At 40.6% G+C, this 7,510-nt stretch overlaps 1 pseudogene; it reads left to right on the top strand.

Annotated features, from left to right (window-relative positions):
* Positions 1 to 552: 552 nt before the first annotated feature.
* LOC112623618 lies at positions 553 to 990 on the top strand (annotated as a pseudogene).
* The last annotated feature ends 6,520 nt before the right edge of the window (positions 991 to 7,510 follow it).

Here is a 7,510-nt window from a genome sequence, read left to right as displayed (position 1 = left end):
TCCAATACCAACCAAGTTGGAAGAAAAATTTTTCCCTCTTCTTGCAACTAATGCCAAAAATTGTGTACCAAAAGAGTATCCATTATAAAGGATCTGTTTTTAAAAATAACATACTCAGGAACAAACAGACAATCTACATAATGGGAGAAAATATTCACAAATATATATCCAACAACGGTCCAATATTCAGAATCGATGAGGAACTTAAACAATTTAATAAGCAAAAAGCAAATAACCCCATTAAAAAGTGAACAAAGGACATGAACAGACACTTCTCAAAGAAGACATACAAGCAGCCAATGAACATATTTAAAAAATGCTCAAAACCACTAATCATCAGGGACATGCAAATCAAAACCAAAATGAGATATCATCTCATACCAGTCAGAATGGCTGTTATGAAAAAGTCAAAAAATAACAGATGTTGGTGAGGCTATGGAGAAAAGAAAACACTTATACGCTGTTGGTGAGAATTTAAATTAGTTCAACCTCTGTGGAAAGCAGTTTGGAGATTTCTCAAAGAACTACCTCTTTTACCAAGGACCCACCAACATGGGCCACGTTTTCACCAAAACCGTGAAGAAGGCTGCCTGCATCATCACAGAAAAAGTACTACATGAGCCTGAGCAATGACTTCCAATCGAACAAGTGCATGTGCAAGGAGATCACCATTATCCCCAGCAAGAAGCTCCACAACAAGATAGTAGGCTATGTCACCTATCAGATGAAGCAGATTCAGAGAGGCCCAGTAAGAGGTATCTCCATCAAGCTGCAGGAGGAGGTGAGAGAAAGGAAAGACAATTATGTTCCTGAGGTCTCAGCCCTGGATCAGGGGATCATTGAAGTAGATCCTGACACTAAGGAAATGCTGAAGCTTTTGGACTTCGGCAGTCTGTCCAACCTGCAGGTCACTCAGCCTACAGTTGGGATGAATTTCAAAATGCCTTGGGGACCTGTTTAAATCTTTTCTGCAATGCTGTATTATTTTCAATAAATCTGGGACAACAACAAAAAGGAACTAAAAGTAGAACTACTATTTAGCTAAGCAATCTCATTACTGGATATATGTACCCAAAAGAAAAATAAATCATTCTATGAAAAATACACATGTCCCTGAATGTTCATTGAAGCATTAATCACAATAGCAAAGACATGGAATCAACCTAGATGCCCATCAACAGTGAATTGAATAAAGAAAATGTGGTACATATACACGGTGGAATACTATGCTGCCATAAAAAGCAACAAAATCATGTCCTTTGCAGCAACATGAATGCACCTGCAGGCCATTATTCTAACTTAATTAATACCAAAACAGAAAACCAAATATACTTCATATCCTCACAAGTGAGAGCTAAGTATTGGGTATACATTTACATAAAGATGAGAACAATAAACACTGAGGACAATAAGACGGGGGATGGAGGGAAGGCCAGGCACAGTGGCTCCCGGCTATATGTTACTTTTGATGAGTATAAGGTGGATCACTTCAGGTCAGGAGTTTGAGACCAGCCTAGCCAACATGTGGATGCCGGCCTCTACTAAAAATACAAAAATTAGCCAGGCATGGAGGAGGGCGCCTATAATCTCTGCTACTCGGGAGGCTCAAGCGGTAGAATCGTTTGAATCCAGGAGGCAGAGGTTGCAGCGAGCCAAGATCACATCACTGCACTTCCAGCCTGGGTGACAGAGCAACACTCTGTCTTAAATAAATAAATAAATAAATAAATAAATAAATAAAATGGATTGGGGAGGTCAAGGTTGAAATACCACCTACTAGGAACTATGCTTACTACCTGGATGATGGGTTCAGTCATACCCGAAACCTCAGCATCTTGCAATATACCCACGTAACAAACCTGTGCACGTAACTCGTAATCTAAAATAAAAGTTGAAATTTTAAAAATAAAAAATGAAAGTAAAAAGTTATAAGTTTAAAAACACTGTACTCCAGTCCAATGGGATCAGAATTTTTTTAAGCTCTCTTCCTTCAAAACTATAGAAAGTTACGTAGAAAATAATTGACACTAATATCTAAAATAGAAACCTAAGCTCTAACATCTATTGTAGAGGAAAGAGCACTTTGAAATCAAAGTTGTATTTGCAGTTCTGTCAAGAGTTACATGCATGATGTTGGACAAGCCATTCTTTAACATCTTATGATGTTAAAAGAACCCTTTCCAAGCCAATGTTGCATCCTATTTTATATTCAACATATTAACAACAGTTTCCAAATGCATCCAAGGCAAGTGTATTAGTCTGTTCTCAAACTGCTAATAAAGACATACCCAAGACTGGGTAATTTATAAAGGAAAGAGGTATAATGAATTCAGTTCAGCATGGCTGGGGAGACCTCAAAATCATGGCAATAGGCAAAGGACAAGCAAAGGCATGTCTTACATGGCACAGGCAGGAGAGCTTGTGCAGGGGGATTCCCATTTATAAAACCATCAGATCTTGTGAGACTTATTCACTACCACCAGAACAGTATGGGGAAAACTGACCCCACGATTCAATTATCTCTACCCGGCCCTGCCCTTGACAAGTGTGGATTATTACAATTCAAGGTGAGCTTTGGGTGGGGACGCAGCCAAACGATATAAGCAAGCAAATGTCCTGAGGTAAAAAATGTTAACATCCCTCTAGTGCTTTCGGCATTGGTTTACAGATGCCAGTATTAAAAATCACTTGAAATTTGGTTTCACCACTACCACCTTTGAACAGGAGCTTTTACATGTCATTCTAAGTATTTAGCGCCCAGGCCATTCTACCTGGCCGAGTTATGAAGGTTATATATATTACATTTGTTTTTTTTTTTTTTTTGAGACAGGAGTATTACCACATTGCCCAGGCTGGTCTTGCACTCTTAGGCTCAAGCAACTCTCCTGTCTCAGCCTCCAGAGTAGCTAGGATTACAGGTGTGTGTCACCATGCCCAGCTATATATTACTTTTGATGGGTATAGGTAGCCCATGTAGACTTTGTTGGTAGTCAGAAACTTTTTCCTACACAGCTATTGTTTATCTAAATAAAAGAGCCATAGCTCCTGCACTTTGTTTTTTCTGCCTAAGTAAAGCTGTGTGTGGATAAATGTTACTAGGTAGTAGAAGGAAACATTAAAAAGGTACTGCTATCATTACAGTTTTAAGTTCCATCATACTTATTCAAGGACTATAAAGCAATGGATTAAAAAGATGCATGAGTAGAACAAATGACAGGATAGATCAGTCCTACAGACACCATACTTTCAGGCCTGCCACTAATAGATCCAACAAGTGTATTCAATTCAACTGTACACTTACAGACCTAACCAGAGCCTGAGAACTCATGACCACTGTTGCCGGTGTAGATTCAGAAAAGGTGCTTCTACTGCCTCCATCCATATATATTTCATAAGCCCTTCTTTCGTATTAATGAGACCTTAAATATTACCTATAAGGCCCATAAACTCCTTGCTATATGCCCTGTGTGGCCAGGTGCTTATGGACCCAAAGACTTGTCAAGGAATCAGCTGGATAGAAAAGGAATATAACATGTGTTTGATTGGCATGATGAATTATATTATTAAAACAACCCAGGGTATGGATGATGGCAGGCCCAAAGGAGAATTAAAATCACCCAAATCTTCCCTATAGCTGAGAAGGGCCACAAAGGACCTAACTGATTATAAGGTTAGAAATTACATTTTCAAGTTCCCATCTGGAGGCATGTTTGTTTCTTGCTGTGTAAGTTTGCTCCTGAGTTCTTCAATGGCCTGTTTTGAAAGGGTGCAACTGAAACAAATGTCTCTGTCTTAAAGACTTGAAAAAAAAATCATTGAAAACAATGTAGGGATATAAATGTCTGTGCCCACAGCCAAGATAAAAAATGCAAAGTCTGGGCCACCTTGCCTTTAATTTTCTAACTGCTGTTTTGTAAGGCTGTGTCATGCTTCTCAGTTCAAACACGCTTTGGCTCTTTATTATTCATGGACCTTTTTCTCAGTCAGTGGTGTTGAATAATAAAACAGCCCAGGATCAAATGGGCCAATTCTCCACGCCTGACACCAACTGCTACTGTTCGCTGGGCTCTGCCAAGCGTTGCCTCTGATAATGAGTGGGATTTGGTTAAACAGTAAATTAATGAATAATGAAATATCCAGGTTGATCAGTTAGAGAGCACGCTTGCTTTGCCCTGGGCTAAATGCTTGGGGCAGAAATTACTCTCAAACGGCACTTGCCTGGCTGCTGGTCTGGATAACTATTTTACAGCCTACTGCTTGACAGAATGCTGGGGTGGGGGGAGTCAGTGAGGGAGAGGAAAGGAAGGACAGAGTTATTAACAGCAAAAAAAAAAAAAAAAAAAACGGAACAGAAGAATAACCTAGTTATCACCTTGTAGGTTTCTAAACTGCATGTGTAAGAACAAAGTCACAAATATGAATGACCTGGAGAAGTTAGAGTTCCAAAATTCCCAACACATGTTTAACATCAAGGAGAAATGATGAGTGATAACAGTCTTCTATGTGTGCACATATGTGATTAAATGTAGAATGATTCAACCGCAAACTCATGTTTCTGTGTCGACATTAGAGTGATGACATGCAGGGAAGCTATCCAGTATCCAGTTGACAGGAAAACTCTTCCCTCATTTTAAGGTTTCACACTGTGGTTACTAGACACACATCCCCTTCTACAAATTTTAAAACATTAAAAATAGGATGGCTTTTCCAAATGACCTCCATTAGGAAAAAATTTCACTGCAATTGTGATTCCAGGAGATACATACAGAGGGATAGAGATATGGAGAGATATTTTGTCACTTTTCAACCTTAACTTCACCCAAAAGTTTTAAGTTGTTATGGAGTTTTCTGCATGCATATGTAATAGGTTTGCTCGTTCAAGATCGCAGGTATATCCTTTCCAAGAGACAAGCTTTGGATCATCAAAAACCCACAACAGAGTGCCATAAGGACAACATGTATTGAGAAAATGTGTTATTTCACTGTTGACATTTGTTTTGGAGATAAATTTCTCTAATTGGTTATCTCTGCAATATCTTATTCTTTCAGATCTTTGACCCTTTCGAATGGGCTTGAGATTAGTGGACTTTGCAGTTTTACACACTAAAGGTTGAAACACTTTTCAAAAAATTGACAAACATGTAGTGAGTATTAGTGTTTTGTCAAGGTTTGGGTGTGGTTTGACTTTAGTTTGTTTTTAGGTCAATGAAAGAGGGAAGCGCCTTCACAAAACTGATGAGAGAGTGAGAACATATTCCGGAACCTAATTTAATAGTCCTCACACCTGAAAGTAAACCCCAAACAAGGTTGAAGAGAGGCAGACTGTCTTCTGTTCCTGGTGTATAGGTGACATATGATAGGATCGTTTTTTAAATGCCCACAGACCAATAAAGATGGGGAAGAAACATATGAATTACCTATAGCTTGAGAGTACACAATTAGTACACTCCATTCCTCAGGGCCTGAGAAGCAGCAAGGCTTAGTGGATGTTATTCCACTAGTTTCATCCTGAAAAGCAGTGTCATAGACAAAGATTTAACCTCTGCACACTGGCACCCAACTCCCCCTCCCCAAGAAAAAATAAAATGCTCTAATTGTCTTTATTACTTTCAGACATTGGCTCCAAACACAGATGTTCACTCCTGAGAATTAAAGGAAGGGTAAAAGGTCGCAGGGACCGAGATCAGCTTGATCCTTCTTTAGATTATTTGGCCCCATTGTCTTGAATGGTCTTCATCTTTGAAGAAGAAAAGAATATTTCGATTGAACATAAAAGTGAACACATGATTCGGGGGCTCATTTCACTGGGAGGGCTCATGCCTGTGGCCCCCCCTTCTGCCTCCAAACATAGCAAAAGGAAAAGCATATGAAACAACCTATTTTTTAAAAGCCTTGCTTTTGCCTCAATCTTGATAGTTCCCCATCTTTAGGAATCCCTGGCCAAAAGAATTCTATACTGAAAGCAAGAAAAGCAAGAGTCTTTAAACCTAAGCAATGAGAAAAACAGCAACAACAAAAATTCCTTCTGCTTAACACATGGGTCTCTCATGGCAAAGAAAATTCACATCGGCAAACACTACTTTGTTGTGGTTGAGTTTTATTTAGTCCTGATATTGGGGAGTTCCCATATTGCAATATTGTGTGTATGAGTGTGGTAAGTAGCCCTAACTATAGTCCCCCAAAAGGGCCTTTCACCTAGTCACTTGGCAAATCAGGTATCGGAGAGGATAACATTTGCCAAAAATTCTTCCCAAGATTGATGCTTTAATCTCAAAAGTTAGTACTGGCATTTTTTTGTATGTTTTTTATTTGTTTGGCGAGGACTAGCTAATGGAGCACTGAGCCTTGATTTGGTTTTATACTTGTTTTCGTTGCATTGCCTAGCACTTTCTCAGTCATTTTGTACAACACCTACCTGACCCTTTTCAAACTTAGAACAAGCAGCTGACTATAAGTAAAATCCAACGCTGTGTAGAAACTAAAGATCGGATTTCCTAAATCCGAGAAACTCGAGTTTCGAGTCGCACTCTCTTTGCACAAGTAACCACCACCAGCCTTCCACGCAATCAGGTGCTTCCGAGCTGCAGGGCATCTGATTGAGAGTCCTGACGCTGAATTTCCAGTGTTCAGGGCCTTATGGTTCACATGGCAAGTGCTAGGGCTCAGTGACTGGACTCGATCCTCCACCCTATTCTAGGCAGTAGATCTGTCTGGTTTGGGGAGTTTCCACACTAGAGAAGACTTGCATGACTTGCATGTTCAGTCCCAGTCTCAGAGAAGCTTCCCTTTCCACGTCTCTGTAGCCCAGTAGTCATGTGCCAGCTTTTCTCCAGTCATTTGATAAATGTCTGCACAGCTCGGAACATGCGGCTATTACAGGGAACAAACTGTGACACTCCTGCCCACCCCAAATTCTACGCCTATACGCCGTGGTCATGCCCTCCTCCCAGTTAGGCAAATGGTTGGGTAAGCAAGCGTTGGCTAATGACATCTGACAGCCACATCCTTGAAACGTTTGCTAATATCTCTGCGAACAGGCACGTTCGGGACGTTAACTGGTCGAGTTACAGATGACTGCCAGAGTTGCCCTCCGTGCAGCCTGGGCAAGTCACGCTTTGTTAACTCCATTGGCCATTATGCTGATTTAAAAAAATTTTAAGAGCATTTTTATGCAGAGGACTCTCTCGACAGCAGGTGTGACCCCTATTTGGGCCCTGGACGCCTCTCGCCTGAGTCAGCTACAGAAGGCTGCAGCCCTTCGGAGAGAGGAGGAAAAGCGAAGAGCAGGGTGAGCAGGAACTAATAGGTTTACGAGCAAGTGGGCGAAAAATCACTACCTGACCTTGTTAGCTTGTGACCAGCGTGGAACGTGTTGAACTTGTGTGACAAAACTGCTTCCTCAATCTGGGCACACGCAGCTCACATAAATAAATAAATAAACAAACAAACAAATACATAAAGGCTTCCCACGCTGCAGCCCCTTCATACCCCAGTGCCCTGATCCCGAGGG

The sequence above is a fragment of the Theropithecus gelada genome, chromosome 4 (genome assembly GCF_003255815.1).
Source record: "Theropithecus gelada isolate Dixy chromosome 4, Tgel_1.0, whole genome shotgun sequence".
Taxonomy (NCBI): domain Eukaryota; kingdom Metazoa; phylum Chordata; class Mammalia; order Primates; family Cercopithecidae; genus Theropithecus; species Theropithecus gelada.
Note: the sequence above shows the minus strand (reverse complement) of the source record. Positions and strands in the feature narration are given on the sequence as shown.